Genomic DNA, 16828 nt, shown 5'->3' with positions numbered 1-16828 from the left:
TGACAGCTTTAGGCAGGTCCCTAACCCATTCTATGTGAGCCTCAGAGCCTATATAATGAATCTTTTCTGGCCCTCCAGCTACAGGAGCACATATGTGTGGAAGGCCAACGGGTTTCCCAAGCATGGACCCCAGCCGCCTGCATTCATGCATAGGTGCCATTTCATCAGGCAGTTCTGGAAGGTTCCTAGTGCCTCAAAGCTCTGCAGAACACTGGTCAGTACACCTTAGGCTCAGGGATATCCAGGCATCAAGACTTCTGTGGCTTAGTGGTATGTTATCCAACTTCGGGGTCACAGCTGGTGCCCCAAGTCAGATTCACCTACCTGTCTTCAGTAAATCAATTTAAAGAATCAATTTTTTTTTTTAAAGGAAGGCAGAAAGGGAGATGTATTTAATGTGGCCACATTGGGAAGAGAAGCACAGAGATCCGGCAAATGCCACCAAAATCCACTGGCCCTAAGGAGAAATCAAAGTTTAATAGAAGCCAGGGACTTGCACAGCTATTTAGCCCGGGCCAAGGTGTGGTCCCGCCCACCACTGAGCCTTCTGTGTCTGTGCTTCAGTTCCGGAGAACTGGGCGAAATCTCTTTCCAACGACGTTAAGTCCCCTCCTTGAGCTGGTGCCTTTTCCTTCTCTCCGCATGCCATTCCTGGGGGAAGTCCCATATCTCTAGTGCCCGTCGTTTCAGTAGCTTGATAGACTGAGACACAAGCGTGTCTTTAGATCCTTTCCTTTCTGCCGTACCTGGTACAGAGGGCGAGCCTGGCACACACAAGGTCCCCGATTCCCTTCCTTCCTTCTACCTGGACCCAAACTCTGGCCCCAATCTCTCTGGTGTCCTGTGACTGCAAAGAGAGGAAGAGTGGGGTTGGGGTAAAAAAGTCCAGGGACTACCCCAGCCCCAACCCTGCCCCCACCCCTGCTCCCGCCCGAGTGGCTCCTCCCACCGCAAGCCCGGGATTGTCTTCACCACCTCGATGCTTTCTTTGTTCCCAGTGAGAAGGCCACTTACACGGTCTTACCAGTTATGCTCCGTCCCAGCACTTTAGAGTGATGTCGTCCACCCTCTCCATGACCACATGACTTGGGGGCTGGGAGGGTGGGGCTGCTGCTTGCCCCACATTCCACCCTCAGATTCCCCAACCTGATTGCGTCTGGTCTGCTCCCAGCCACTCTCCCTGAGTCTACCTACAAACGTCCAGACAGACTGGACTCTCACAGCAGCTTGGGAGACTCTCCAGGGAGATCCACCGAGACAAAAAGCTCGTCCCAGCAGACGCCAGGCTGCGCCAGGCTGCAGACTCCATTTATAGAACAGTATGAAATGGTGACATTCTAGAAACGGAGGGCTGGTAGGTGTTGCGAGGGGCAGAGGAAGGGAAGGGGAGGCTAGAAGGCCGTTCCGCAGTCTCAGCGCTCCTTCTGTTGAGAGGCAAACCAAATTGGATGGAGGCAAACCAGTGAGCACTAGGCAGATCCAAACATGGGGAGGTGGTGGCAGGAGGATTAGACTTCAAGGCTGGACTGGCAAGATGGCTCAGCCAGTAAGAGCACTGACTGCTCTTCTCAAGGTCCTGAGTTCAAATCCCAGCAACCACATGGTGGCTCACACACATGGAGATCTGATGCCCTCTTCTGAAGACAGCTACAATGTACTTATGTATAATAATAAATAAATCTTTGGGTGGGAGCTAACCGGAGTGAGAGGAGGTCCTAAAAAAAATTCAATTCCCAACAACCATGTGAAGGCTCACAACCACGTGAAGGCTCACAACCATCTGTACAGCTACAGTGTACTCCTATACATAAGAAAAAAAAAAAGACAAGACAAGACTTCAAGGTCATTCTCCCTGAGGCCAGCCTGGGCTACATGAGGTTTTCTCTTACAAAAGATAAAAACCAGGTACAACTAAAGGAGATGTAAAGCAGACTCCCTGGGAGGTTGAACCACCCGGTGAGGGATGGCCTATGTGGGGCAGAGGTCAGAACCAGAGTCACTCACCAAGAAAACAAGTCAAACAAGAGACAGAGACTGTCAGCTTCCATAAGCATCCATGTTCCTAATAATTAACCCGGGGGGAGGGGAGGGGAGCGGTCTCTTAGCCCACCTCAGTGAACTGCACATCCGCACCGCCTGGCACATGGTTCTGCTCCAGAGATCAGGCCTCGATAGTTAGACCAGGTTGACCTGGAGCTAGCCCAGGCTAGCCTTAATGATCTTGATAACCTCGTGGTGACATTCCTGCATCAGCCTCAGGGAGCTGGAAGTCAGCCACGAGCCACAGCACTCAGGTTCCCAAGTTTCCTTCAAATCTCATGCAAACCTGAGAATTTCCACAGTCGAGTACAGGCATGTCCCCTGCATGTCCCCAGTCCACCTAGCTCTAGCTTCTTCCTCTCATGGATACCCAGGGTCCGCTCTCTATGCCAGTGAGGCCACAGAGGACTTCAGATCTGACTTTGGCACCCACCCAGGAAGCAGCAAGCATCCCAAGAGGGGCTGGGGGAGAGGTCTTTTGGCCCACCTCAGTGAACCGTACCCCACTACCAAGACCCCCACATTGCAGCTGCCTCCTTTCTTTGGAAAAAAAAAATGTTTCATTTCAGTGTGTATGTGTTCAGGGAACAACTTTAGTCAGCTCTCTCCTATGGGGATCAAACTCAGACCCGCAGGTTTGGCGGCAAGCACCTTTACCCACTGAGCCATCTCACCAGCCCAGTGACACACACACACAGACACACACACACGCACACACAGACACACACCTTTCTAGCTGTGTGACTTTGGCCAAATTACCAACCCTGTCTCTATTCTGCTACCTGGAAGTCAGTCAGGACAGACTATGGCACTTGCCTCATTGAGGGGTAACAGCCACCTAACTGGAAGGTGTTGAGGAGGCCACGTTCGTTCAGTGAATGCTGCTAATTTCATTACTGTTCCAGCCCCCGAATTCATCTAGGCGGTAAGCGCCGTCATTAGCTTGTGAACAGGCCAGGTGTGCCGTTTTATGATGTTGCATTTTTAGAATTAAAATGAATGAGAACACTTAGACTAAATCGCACTTGAGGGGTTTGCTTCCTGCTTCAAGCTTTAATTTACAAGGCGCCTCAGAAGGAGCCGCTCTGGGAAGGTTCTCAGCTGCTAAGCGGCTTAGCTCTGCATCACTCAGGGCTGGCTCAGTGAACGAGGAGCGAGGAGGGGCACTGGCCAGACAGGGAAAGCCACAGCAGCAGAGTCCTCCTCCCTGTGTCCTCTGGGTCAACAGAGGGCTTCTTGATTGTCCCCGGGATACACCCAAGGAGCTCTGCTAGTGGAGAGCACACTGGCAAGGAATAGTCAGAGCTGGACGCGGAAGGGGCGGGGTGGAGGCTGGCCCGGGAGGTGTTCAGAGCAGGTCGCAGTGAACACTTTGGGGTCTGGAAACGGCAGCTTCCCTGTTCGAGCGTCTCATTCCACTCAACCCCCGGGGATCCCGGGTTAATTATTAGGAATTCCCAAGTTCTAGGAACTTTGGCCCGGACTCTGGGCCTGGCAAAGGGACAAGGGACCTGCCAGAACAGAGGCTTGGGGACCCGCTGCTAACGGGATGTGGTTTGTTTGCCCAGTAGAGTGTTAAGCATGAACAAAGGGAGCCCTTCAGGGCACCCAAAAGAGCAAGCAAGCTGTTTCCAGGTCCGCACACTGCAAGGGAAGGCCTGCCTGGACAGCATTGGTGGGCGACAGTGCCCCAGTAGCAAGCTAAGCCACACCTGGAAGTGGGCGTGTCCTTTCCTGTCTCCTCCCTCTTCCTTCCCATACCCTTCCCTCTCTCTCCCCCCAACCCCCCTCCCCCCGCTCCCCCGCCGTCCTTCCTGGCCCTAAAGCAAGCAGGCCACAAGCTGAAATCTCTGAAACCACAAGAAAAATAACTCTCTCCCTTTGAGTTGATTCCTCCCAGGTATTTTGTAGACAGAGGGGGGGGGGGCGAGCTCGAGCACATGAGGCTTGTTTTGAGCTTTGAGGATGGCTTTGAACTTGCGATCGATCCTCCTGCCCTCCCCTCCTGAGTGCTGGGATGACCTCTGGGTGATGTGGTGCTGGGGGTGTGTGGTCCAGGGTTTCATGCACTCTAGGCAAGCACTCTGAGCCTCGGCTCCCATCCGACCAATTTGACAGAATCTTCAGTGTGTGCTATGGATGCTGCAATTGGGTCAAACACGTCTGGAAGTTCAGAGAGTGGTGAGGTCGAAGTCGGTGTCCAGGGACAAAGTTCTAGCTCCATAGGATCAGGAAGTCCTGTGTGCCTCCTCCACACAGCAAGGTGATCAGGCATAACAACTGTGTCGTGCATACCTCAGGGGTTTCAACAGGGGCTGACCTTACAGCTCCGGTGTGGCCTGGGATTGCCACACACCATTCCTTTTTTTTTTTTTTTTTTTTGGTTTTTCGAGACAGGGTTTCTCTGTGTAGCCCTGGCTGTCCTGGAACTCACTTTGTAGACCAGGCTGGCCTCGAACTCAGAAATCCACCTGCCTCTGCCTTCAGAGTGCTGGGATTAAAGGCGTGGCGCCACACCCCATTCCTATGGAACTCTCCAGCAGTTCACTTACATCCCAGCAAGGAGGTTAGGGTTCAGGGAGGAGCTGTGGGTACCCGTGTGCAATCCACTTCGTGGACCTGCCCCGCCCTTGACCTGCCAGCCCGGCAGTCGGATGGCAGATAAGGCGTTGGGGGGATACTCCAGCCTTACATCCTTCCTCTGTCAGCTTGTGAGGAAAAGATTCCCAGAAGACCACGGAGGAAGAAGAAAGAAGAAGAAGAAGAAGGAGGAGGAGGAGGAGGAGGAGGAGGAGGAGGAGGAGGAGGAGGAGGAAGAAGAAGAAGAAGAAGAAGAAGAAGAAGAAGAAGAAGAAGAAGAAGAAGAAGAAGAAGAAGAAGAAGAAGAAAAAACGTACATACAGGCTTATGTGCTTCTGTGTCTCTGTGTGTGCGAGTGAACGGCGGAGGTCAGCCATGGCTGCGATTGGGAATATGCTTGTAGTGACAAAGAAAGGAGCAGCACTCTACTCAAGTGTCAGGACAAGACGAAGTTTATTGTTGATCAGAAAAGCAAGCACACAAGACAAAGTGCACTTGGCTTTTATTCTAACTGATGTGAAAACCGTGCCTCTTCTTCATTCTCTGGGCTCCACCTCACAGTCTTATTCAGTTGGCTAGTCTGTGAAGAATTAGCTCGCCGGAATTTAGAAATAAGGAAGGGAAAGACATCATTGCTCCAGGACATCAAATTCCTGGACAGGAGCAGTGACCTCTGAGAAAACAAGGTTTTTAATGGAGGTGGCGGGGCATGCGCGCACGCGCACGCGCGCTTGTGTGTGTGTGTGTGTGTGTGTGTGTGCGCGCGCGTGCGCACACACTCGCTTGTGTGTTATGGCATTTACATAAAAGGTAGAGGAGACAAAGTTTTTTTTTAAATTTATTTTATTTCATGGTGTTTTGTTTGCATGTATGTCTGTGTGAGGGTGTCAGATCCCCTGAAACTGGAATCACAGACAGGTGTGAGCTGCCGTGTGGGTGCTGGGAATTGAACCCGGGTCCTCTGGAAGAGCAGCCAGTGCTCTTAACTGCTGAGCCATCTCTTCAGCCCGAGACAAAGGTTTTAATTCTGTGCCTTAGACACGGATAGAAAAGATTCATATGTGATACTTCTCACAAGAATCACTTGCCAGCTGCCATCCACCACATGTAGCTCAGGCTAGCTTCAAACGCATAAAGACACCCCCCCCCAACCCCCCGCCTCTGCATCCTGAGTGTTGACACAGAGAAACCCTGTCTCAAAAAACAACAACAGGGCTGGTGAGATGGCTCAGTGGGTAAGAGCACCCGACTGCTCTTCCAAAGGTCCAGAGTTCAAATCCCAGCAACCACATGGTGGCTCACAACCATCTGTAACAAGATCTGATGCCTTCTTCTGGAGTGTCTGAAGACAGCTACAGTGTACTTATATATAATAAATAAATAAATCTTTAAAAAAAAAAAAAACAACAACAACAACAACAAAAGAACATTTGGAAAGTATATAAACATACTTGGAACTTGGACGGAAAAGCTTCTGCCCGCTAAAAGGAAGCATTGTCCTTGTCTCAGACCAAAGGGACTTCAGGTCCTGCATTAACATATACCTGTGGTTCAATTAGCATATCAAGGCCTGTGCTGACCCACTTCTAGGCTCCTTCAATCTCCACGCAACAAATCCCTGTTATACACTTCAAAGTCCTCCATCCCAGATTACAAGTTCCCTCCTCCCAGGTTCTCCTTAAAACCCTGGAAACACCCGCCGCTGCCGCCGCCACCACCGCCGCCGCCATCGCCACCACCACCGTGTACACGCAGTTGCTTCTCTGCTGGAGAGAGAGAGAGAAACTTCTTCGTCTGGAATAAATGTTTTTCTTTAAGCTTGAGCGACTACTTTGGGTTCTTTACTGCATCCATTTCATTCATCTGCTGCCAAAACCTGAGACGAGTCTTGCTCTTTTCCTTTTTTATTTCTTCTCTTCATTCAGTGTGCTTTGGGGAATCATGTAGTGTCCTAGGCTTGGTGGCAAGTGCCTCTTACTGGCTGAACCGTCTTGCCAGCCCGGTTTTTGGTTTTCTGTTGTGTTGATACAGGGTCTCACAGAGCCCAGGCTGACCCTGAACTCTCTCTGTGTAGTTACAACTGACCTCCTGCCTTCCTTTCCCTCCTGGTATTGGGGTGTCGGGGTATCAGGCCTACAGTCTCACAGCTGAGCCTATGTTTTGAGAAGACTCTTGTCCCTGCCCTGGAGTTTACCCATCAGGCTAGGCTGGCCAGCCAGTGAGTCCTGGGTCTGCCCGTCTCCTCTCCGCAGTTCCGGGATTACAATAGTGCCATCACTACCAACTGGTTTAATTTTTAGACAAGAGGCTCCTATGTGCCAGGCTGGTCTTGAGATTGCTATGTCACTGAGGGTGACTTTAAGCTCCTGAACCCCCTGTTTTACTTGCCTCGTACAAGGTCATACTTGGTTGCACACCCTGCTTTTGAAATTCGGGGTCAAGGGACAGAGCTCAGGTGCTCAGGCTCCTTAGGCAAGGCCGTTACCTACTGAGCTTGAAGCTCAGGGTTCCTTCTGGAAATTACCACAGATAGCTCAGAGGAGACAGGGTGGACCCCTTGGCCTTGGGCCACTATCCACAGCCATCTTCCATCTGATAACCCAGGACAGACATCGGGCCTTCAAGGGGCATCTGGCTGTGTTGGACAGCTTCCAGGTTGTCACTCCTGGGTTGGATGCTCTTGGGATCCCAGGAGTAGAGGCAGGTTCCATTAATCATGTCACCATACAAGCCCCAGACATCAGAGGACGACACAGATTTGCGAAAAGGAAATTTTGAGTGTGTCCCCACCAAATAAGTTGGGGTGCTTCTCATTATGCCTACACAAACACCCCACCACCACCAAATAAAAACGTCTCACGGTCATAATGAGAATCCAACTGACTCTCCCCAAAGCTTTAACATGAACACAACCATCTGAAAACACAGGTCAGGGCCAATGAGATGGCTCAGTGAGTACAGGTGCTTGCTGCTAAGCCTGACAAATGGTTCCACCATCCTAGGGACTCACATGGTGGAAAGATCCAATGCCCATAAACTGCTCTCTAAGCCAGACAGGGTGGTGCTTACCTTTAATACCAAAATTTGGCAAGAAGAGGCAAGTGACCACCCTGGTCTACAAAACAAGAGTTCCAACCCAGTTGGTCTTACACAAGATTCTCCAAAAAACCAACCAACCAAACAAACAAACAAAACAAAACAAAAACCCAGAAACAATTTGACCTCTTGTACTCTGACCACTACAGGTATGCTTGCTGCCTTGGCATGAGCGTGTACACACACACACACACACACACACAAAAGCATGATTGTGTAGGAGGCTGGGTGCTGGGGAGGTGTGGGACTCGGCCTCCATCTTTGCTTCGGTATTAGCCATCTGTCATGCGGCGTTTTTACCACCAGGACTGCTGAAGGCAGGAAGAGAAAGAAGCCGGTTCAGAGCTGCCAGCAGGCGCCTGGAACCTCCCCTGGCTGCTTTGTGTTTCAGCAAGAGCCCTCCCAGCTCCAGCCAGGCAGGCTCCTCCCCATGGCCCTCCTGGGGCCCCCCGCTGGGGGAGGAGGCCCAGCTAAGCCTCTCTCCTGCTGGCTGGGGGTGGGGAAGGGAGGGACTCCAAGCCTAGCACCCAAGGACGACCCCTACAGGCCAGCCAGGGCAGGGCAGCATTCCCTACAGCCGCCATTTCTTCTCTGTCAGCTCTCTGCTGTCAGACAGAGAGCCAAACAGAGCTGGAAGGTCAGATATCTCTGGAATGTATTGAGCACCTACTGGGTGCACAACCTTGAGGAAGAGCACGTGCCCTCTGCAGGTACTGGAAATGTAACTGGGTAGATGGTAGCCGAGGGATCCTACCCAGGGTCCCTCTGGGACTTCATAGCTGGGGTCAGATCCTTTCGCCCACGTGTCACCATGGGTAGGACAGAGGCTATGGTCCACCCAGACAGAACACAGGCAGGGAGAGGGACACTGTGAGGTCTTTGAGCCTAGAGCTCCTTCCTTGTAAAGTGGAGTCACCTGTCTCTGGAGTTTTTATAAGACGTCAGAATCAGGGGCCAAAGCTAAGAGCTGGGAAGTCTGGGCTGGAGCTAGTACAACCTGATGGACAGATGTCCCTCATTCTATGCATCTGATCTCAGAGGCCTCTGAAGGGGCAGAGCCAGGGGCAGGAGGATTAGGAGTTAAAGGTCATCTCTAGCTAATCTGAGGCTGACCTGAAACTTCTGATCTTCCTGCCTCTTCCTCCCAAATGCTGGGATTACAGGAGTGTACCAGTATACCCAGGCTAAGCCTTGCTGCGGGGCCAACATGCAGCCTGGTCTACATGCCAAGTTCTGGGCCAGCCAGGGCTGCAAAGCAAGACCTTGTTTCAAAAATAAAAAAATGTCTGACGTCCAGCTTTTTCCCAAACAGGAGAATCTGTTCCCGTCTCCCTGCAGTTCCGTCTCATGCCTGCTCTGCTGTGGGCAAAGTGTCCCTTCTGCCACCAGGGCCCCTGACTAGTTTTCCTGGGACCACCTGGCCTCCTGGTCTCTTCTAGCCCTGCTGGATTAAGGTGAAAAGCCAGTCTAGGCCACCATAGCCAGACTGCCTGCTGCATGGACAGCCTCTGCCCTGAGTCCTGGATCCTTCCTTCACTGGAAAGTACCTCTCATGGAGAAAATTCATCAAGGTAAAACCTCATGAACAAGATGTTTTGGCTTGGCAGGAAACAAACAGTGGTTAACAACAAATTAGTGAGCTACTGAGCCTCTGGGCACATGGCGCTGAGGGCAGACCCAGGTTGGCTGCAGACATCAGCTATGGTCTCCTGCAGACCTGAGGGGGCACAGGCCTGGCTCAAAGCTCCCTTCACACGGACTGGAACAGTCTTCAGGTGGGATGCTCTTGTGTGCGGCTTAAGCTCTGGCCTGCTCCTCAGGCTCCGTTCCCCAGAGCCCTGCTCCACTGACCTAAGGCTGGGTTTCTTTTCTCTCCTTTGATTGGACAAGGGGCCCAAACTCCTGAAGTGGGGCTTTCAAGGAGCCCAGAGCTCAGCATGAAATATTTTCAACTGAAGAACAATCCTAGGAGCAAAAGCCTCCTTTGGGGGGTGGGGTGCACCCAGGTGCCCTCCTCAGCTCCCAGGTAAGTCTCTGAATGTTGCCACCAACACTGAAGAAGTCTCTACTTCTGCCATACCCAGCCTGTCTGGCAGGAGGGGACACATTCTAAAGAGACACTCATGACCCTCTCTTTAGCTTTCAGTCTAGTGGAAAAAAATGGACCCCAAGAAATGAAAAGTTCCCCAGTATTCTCCTGGTGAGAGAATAAATGCCTGGAGCCTTGGGGACAACCTGAGGGGAACTGGTCACCCAGAAGATTAACAACTAATCCCATGACCTTGGAACTGAACTGAGGAGGTAACAGACAGGGTCAGGCCTTGACTAAGGAGTTATGCAAATCTCTTATTATTTAAGCCCCACCCTCGGTCAGGATCCCTAAGGATTTGGGAACTCCCTGGATCTCTGGGTATCCTTCTGTTGCAGCCACACTAAGTAAAGTTCCTTTTTTGCTATTCACTATACATTAGCTACTTTATTTGGCTTATTGAGGTCTGGTGTCCCAAACCTGGCAGGCTGTGGCCCCAAGCCCGGTAACCCTGCTATAAAACCCTCTAAGGCACCCCACTGTCCTTAGATTAATACTAAACTCCCTGTGACTCTGGCCCTACTCACTTGGCTCCCCCACCAACATTCACCTCCTGCCACCTCGCAAGCTCTGTGCTCAGCTGCACCTGCACGCCTTTGCACAGACAGGCTAAGCGTAACCCCGACCTCTGATTTACCATCCCATTCTGTGTCCCCCACCTTTCCCACAAGCCGCCCCTAGTGCCCTAAAACCAGATTGGATCCCTGCAGACAGAACTACCACTGAATCGTCGTCTTAGAATCTGTTTATTCCCTGTATCCTCCCAGACCTAAGTTTCCAAGGTACCATAGACTAAGAACAGGGTTCCCAGAGCCCAGCTGTGTGACCTTGGGCCAGTTACTTAACCTCTCTGTACCTCCATTTCAAGCGGAATACACACAGCACATATCTTGAGAGAGGGACTAGTAAGATGAGAATCAGAATGAGCCTGGCTTTGTCCCCTGCCACTGTCATGGCTTGTCACCCACAACTAAGGGCTGAGGGCTGAGTCTGTCTTGGGTCACCCTGTCTCCTGCCCAGAGCTGGCCTTTCAGATCTTTGATGTCTCTAACTCTATGCTTGGAGGCCCATTCAACCTCAGGCAGAAGAGAGATTGTCCTCTGAACACCACATGCACTGTGGAACACATGTACCCCTCCCACACACATACACATATATACTCACACTCATACATACACACACACACAAATAAATGTAATACAAAATTTACCTTTTTTTTTTTTTTTTTTTTTTTAGTTTTTTGAGACAGGCAGGGTTTCTCTGTGCAGCCCTGGCTGTCCTGGAACTCACTTTGTAGACCAGGCTGGCCTCGAACTTAGAAATCTGCCTGTCTCTGCCTCCCAAGTGCTGGGATTAAAGGCGTGCACCATTACTGCCCGGCAAAATTTACATTTCTTTATTCTATCTTATTGTGTGTTTTCCCTGTGTGCATATATGTGTATCCCCTGTATGCCTGGTGCCGTGGAGGTCAGAGGAGGGCATCAGATCTCCTGGAACTTGAGTTAGGGGTAGTTGTGAACCACCATGTTGGTGCTGGAAATCAAACCCTATGTCTTGACACAGGGTAGGGTCATCCTAGAAGAGGGAGCCACAACTGAGAAACTAACTCCATTACATCAGCCTATAGGCAAAACTGTGGGACATCTTCTTGATTGGTGATTAACGTGGGAGGGCCCAGCTCACTTGGGGTGACGCCATCCCTGGGCAAGTAGTCATAGGGTCTACAGCTAAGCAAACAGCCGCTCATGAGGAACAATGCGCTAATGAGCAGCGCTCCTCCATGGCTCTGCGTCAGCTCCTGCCTCAGGCTCCTGCCATGGGTTCCTGCCCTGGCTTCCTTTAGTGATAGAGAGTAACTAGGAAGTGTGAGGTGAACTAAAACCTTCCTTCCCCAAGTTGCTTTGGTCCTGTGGTCACGTTTAACACGACAACAGAGACCTTTTCACACGGTTCCTCCGTGAGAGCCACCGTTAGGGCCAGTGGGTTTTGAGGTGTTGTGTTGTTTCTATAATATGGGGCCATCTCTCCAGCCACCCACCCACATTTTTTAATTAAAAACTTTTTATTATTATGGTTATTATTATTATATGTAAGTACACCGTAGCTGTCTTCAGACACCCCAGAAGAGGGCATCAGATCTCATTATGGATGGTTATGAGCCACCATGTGGTTGCTGGGATTTGAACTCAGGACCTTCGGAAGAGCAGTCAGTGCTCTTAACCGCTGAGCCATCTCTCCAGCCCTAAAAACTTTTTTAAGTAGCAGTTCTCTGAACCTCCACCTCACTCCTGGAGGAGACTGGAGCGGGTCCTGCTTCAAAGGCCTCTTTCTTGACATAGAAGGCAATGGCTTGACACTAAAAGCAGTGTCCAACCAGGGCAGGCAGGCATGGACTTGAACCCACATGCAGTTTGGCTATAGGGGAATCTGGGGGAAGGCAGAGCCTTCTTGAGGTCTCTAAGACAGGCCTGGGGCTCAGAATATCAGGCAGCAAGCCAAGTAGGGGCCACAGGCAGGTGACCAAGGTTCAAACCCAGTTCTTTGGCTGATTGGCTGGCGAGTCACTCGACCGCCCACTCTTCCTTCATTTGTAAAAGAGAAACAAGGATGGGGGTGTATGGAAAGGGTGGATGGGGTGAGGGTTGGAGGCCGCACCCTCGGGGACTGTGACAGCCCCACCACCAGGTCTCTACACCCACTTACCCACACTCTTTCCTAGTCAAACCCTCGGGGACCAAGATCCTGTGACTCACCTCCCTGGCAGGAAGCTTCCTGAGACAGACAGGTCACTACAGGCAGGAGTAGGGGGTGAGGAGAGAGACCTGCAGGTCCCAGCCTGAGGTTCCTGTGAGCCAGTGAGGGAGAAGGGGACCATGGGGTACTGTCCCTGCCAGGCTCTGACCTCCACCTCCACCCTCAGATTCCTCTGTGCCTGTGAACCCTGTGCAGTTGTGGGCATGGTGACATGGTGGACACAGATGACAGGAGGACCCCCTGGATGCAGAAGTCAAGGACCCAGGCCACCACTGTCAAGACATTTGCAGCTTAGGAGTAACTCCCCCAAATTCTTTGTCCCTCCTCACAGGGTTTCCCGTGTAGCCCTGGCTGTCCTGGAACTCACTCTGTAGACCAGGCTGGCCTTGAACTCAGAGGTCTGCCTGCCTCTGCCTCCCGAGTGCTGGGATTAAAGGTGTGCAATCATCAGCCCTTCTCTTCCTAGTGCGCAGGAAAGGGCCATCTGAGAGGACTTCAAGAGCAACTCCTGACCTTGAGCTAGTGGAGGTCACGGTGTAGCTGTTACTGGCCTCCAGAATCCAGTGAGCTAGCAGGGCTGGGGACAGGGAGCAAATGCAAGCCCAGGAGTTAGAGGGTAGGTGCACTCCTGGGGCTCCCAAAAAGTTTAGGTGCACCACCAGCCAAACTAATGCGCATATGGAGGTCAGGTTCTGCTCCTCTCAGGAGGCAGAGGCAGGGGGATTAGGATTTCAAGTGGATTTTGAAACCCTGTTTCAAAAAGGGGTAGTGGTGGAGATGTGACCACGAACGTAAAGCCACTCACAGCTCAGGCCTGAAAATCTGAGTTCAATCTCTGGGACCCACGTAGAGGTGGAAGGAAATCTACTCCACAACGGTAGCTTTTGACCTCTGTGTGTGTGTCGTGATACGCACACGTGCACACACACACATACTCACACATACACACAGACACACACATGTGTGCAAACACACATGCACACACAGACACCTATGCACACATACGCACACACTCACACACAGACACCCGTGCACACATACACACACAGACCCAAGCACACATACATGCACACACACTACAATAAGTAAATAAATAAATTTAAAGTTTTAATGTGCAGGTCAACACGTGGTGGCCGCCGTGGCTGCGAAGGCAGACTACCAGTAAGGTTCAGGGGTAATAACTACAGAAGCTGGACACCGGAAGTGGTGAATGAGACACTTAAATAACTAACACAAAATAGCGCGGTTGTGGGGCAGGCCGAAGGGATGACAGACCCGGTGGAATCCAAGGAACATGAGATCAGACTGGCCAGTGAGGCAGACGCAAGTGAAGCCACTCCTGTCACTTGTGTGCCCTTGGCAGCCATGGTCTCCTCCTGTATAAGGTAGGGTGGGGTAAAGAAAAACACTCTCCTAGAGACACCACGCTGGGTGGGCCCCAAATAAAACAGCATCCAAGGCAGGTGCGATGGGCCTGACAGGAACGGGACCACGGCGTGAAGATCAGCTGCATCTTTAGCACCGCTGACATACGCTGGAGATGCGGCTCTGTCTTGGTGACCCGTGCACTATACGTAGTTGTGGGAATCCATGCTTCCCCACTTGATGCCAGTAGCACCCCAAGCTATTCCGACCAAAGCCTCTGCAGGCACAGAGCAGGTTCCCTAGGAACGGGAGCTGAGGACAGAGCGGGGAAGCATGGGGTCCTGCGCAATGAAAGTGTCCATCACAGTGCCTGGTTTCAGCTTCTCATCAGTGAGAGGACAGGATGGTGTTTCCCTGTGGGGCCACGCAGAGACCCCAGAGCAATGGAGACAGAGACAGAAGGCTCACAGGGTCAGGTGACTTCTCTCCCTCTGTCTTCCCTGGTTCCCGTCAGTTGCAGGCTGAGCTGAGCTGAGGAAGCCGAACTCTACTCTCTGATACCTGGATGTGTGACCCTTGGACTTCGGCAACATAGACAGGTCAAGAGGGCGGGCGATGCTTTTCTGCCTGCTACAGTATCGGCAAACAATAGGCCCTCTTTAAACGGAGCGGGGCGGGGGCCGACAGGATAGCTTACTGGGTAAAGGTGCTTACCGCAGGACAACCTGAGTTTGATCCTTATGGAGAAGAGAACCAAGTCCCACACGATGTCCTCTGACCTCCACACGTGTGCCGTGACATGTGCGTCCCACAACTAAGTAAATAAATGAAGAGATGAAGATGGGTATTCTGTGAGCAGTCGGGTCATGCAGCAGGCTGAGGAAACCCACAGGAACAGGAGCTGGCAGAGCTCCCAGCCAGTCCTGCAGGGCAGCCAAAGTGCCCTTTGACCCCCACTTCTTCCTTATTTCCAAAGGCTTCTCCTCTGCTGTGTCTGAAGGCCTGACCCGGGGCCCTTTCATGGCTGGGCGATATTCAATATTCCTGTTGCCCACAGAGCCCAACCACCTCCTCAGGGCCTGTGGGAAAGCGCCACGCCACGCCACAGACTGGCTTTGCCTGAAGTCCCCTGGGATGCCACATCTGACAGCTCCGAGCATTCCCAGCGGGGCTCCCTCCACCCAGATCCAGGCTCCCAGACTCTGGGGTTCTCAGAGGCTACCTGCCGGGTCCAGGTCACGATGTGGGCCCAAGTGCTCCCACGGTGAACTCCTCCTTTCCAGCCTCCATTTTACAAAGGGCACCTGATGTGCACATGACAACGAGGTTGGCAGCCCCGCTCTACACTGGCAGGGTCTCTCATTGAACCTTGGTCCACTGATTCAGCTAGATTGGCTGGCCACCGAGGCCCAGGGGGTCCTCCAGTCTCCACCTCTTCACAGCGGGGGTGGGTGGGGTGGGGGTACAATGCAATGCCTGCTGAAAAGTCTTCAGTTTTTGTCCTCAATAGCCACAAATCCAGCCCCCACCCCAAACAACAGCGATAAAAACCCGTGCAGGGGCCTGGAGAGATGACTCAGAGCATCGGCCGCCATCGGTTCAATTCCCAGCACACACTTGGTGTTTTACAACCATCTGTAACTCCAGTCCTAGGAAATCTAATACCCTCTTCTGGCTTCCCTGGGCACCAAGCAGACATGTGGTGCACAGACAAACATGCAGGCAAAACATTCATACACATGAAATAAAGTAAAAATAACTCAAAAATTAAAAACAAAAACAAAAACTGTGGGCCCAGGAACATTCAACCTCAAATAGCTTCTATCCTTGCTTCACGGTTCCCCCTACACTTGATGTGGTGTGTGTGTGTGTGTGTGTGTGTGTGTGTGTGTGTGTATGTGTGTGTGTGTAAGAGACAGACAGACAGACAGACAGAAAGACAGAATAATGTGCATGCATGAATCAACAGCTAAGAGCACAGGGTACAGTAGTGTTTCCTTCTCCAGCCTCCTATAGTTCCAGGCAGGAAGTGCAAAGATTCACATAGCAGGGACAGGTTCAGTGAAGGCTTGGTGCCAGCACTCTCTCACTACATGGCACAGACCTTCCTTTACCCACCAGGCCACTGCCCTCAGCTTGCTTCTCCCGTTCAACCCCTGACCTCCTGAGTTCTCAGAAGTGCCCAACTTCTTTCTCCCTCCACAGCCCTCTACCCCAGCTTCTCTGCCCAACTGTCCTTTCAGCATGCCTGCAGTGACCTTGCTTGTCCTTAGGCCTCTGAGGAGCCACACCCCCTTGGAGGTCCCCCTTGACCTGCCGAGACCCTATGTATACATGTTTTCCAAGACATCATGGTCTTGACAGACACTCCTGCCCAAGAGTTTGTTTTTTTGTTTTTGTTTGTTTGTTTGGTTGGTTGGTTAGTTTTTCGAGACAGGGTTTCTCTTTGTAGCCCTGGCTGTCCTGGAACTCACTCTGTAGGCCAGGCTGGCCTCGAACTCAGAGGTCTGCCTGCCTCTGCATCCTGAGTGCTGGGATTAAAGGTGTGTGCCAAGAGTTCTTGCTTAGTGGGATCTGTACATGAAAGAGCCCATTGGTGAGGCTAACGGGTCAATCAGAGCCTGGGCCTGTAGGACCCTAATGGGGTGGGCATGTGAGTAAGCGAGCGAGGGCTCAGATGGCAGCCTTGACACAAAAACCCAGATGAGTTGGGCCTTTAATCCCAGCACTCAGGAGGTAGAGGCAGGCAGATTTCTGAGTTCGAGGACAGCCTGGTCTACAAAGTGAGTTCCAGGACAGCCAGGGCTACATAGAGAAACCCTGTCTCAAAAAACCAAAAAAAAAAAAAAACAAAAACAAAAAACCCAGATGAATTCAATATGGTATATCTGAGTGTGCGTGTGT

At 51.7% G+C, this 16828-nt stretch overlaps 3 long non-coding RNA genes across 5 annotated transcripts; 1 reads left to right on the top strand and 2 right to left on the bottom strand.

Moving 5' to 3' along the window:
- Positions 1-456: 456 nt before the first annotated feature.
- Gm33185 lies at positions 457-1553 on the bottom strand. 3 transcript variants are annotated; one of them, XR_867014.3, is made up of 2 exons: positions 1025-1553; positions 457-847 (listed from the first exon to the last, which is right to left on the bottom strand). It is a non-coding gene; the product is annotated as a predicted gene, 33185 (long non-coding RNA). The 3 variants fall into 3 exon arrangements; XR_867013.3 differs by having other exon boundaries at positions 1015-1552; XR_001783586.2 differs by having other exon boundaries at positions 976-1034.
- A 6713-nt stretch (positions 1554-8266) lies between these two features.
- Positions 8267-10177, top strand: E130018N17Rik (RIKEN cDNA E130018N17 gene). Its single transcript, NR_040327.1, has 2 exons — positions 8267-8426; positions 9029-10177. It is a non-coding gene; the product is annotated as an RIKEN cDNA E130018N17 gene (long non-coding RNA).
- Positions 10178-13645: 3468 nt separating this feature from the next.
- On the bottom strand, positions 13646-15351 carry Gm39991. Its single transcript, XR_867012.2, has 2 exons — positions 15147-15351; positions 13646-14738 (listed from the first exon to the last, which is right to left on the bottom strand). It is a non-coding gene; the product is annotated as a predicted gene, 39991 (long non-coding RNA).
- Between the last annotated feature and the right edge of the window lie 1477 nt (positions 15352-16828).

The sequence above is a fragment of the Mus musculus genome, chromosome 2 (assembly GCF_000001635.26).
Source record: "Mus musculus strain C57BL/6J chromosome 2, GRCm38.p6 C57BL/6J".
NCBI lineage: Eukaryota > Metazoa > Chordata > Mammalia > Rodentia > Muridae > Mus > Mus musculus.
The sequence above is the reverse complement of the archived record's forward strand: the minus strand, read 5'-3'. Positions and strand labels throughout refer to the sequence as shown.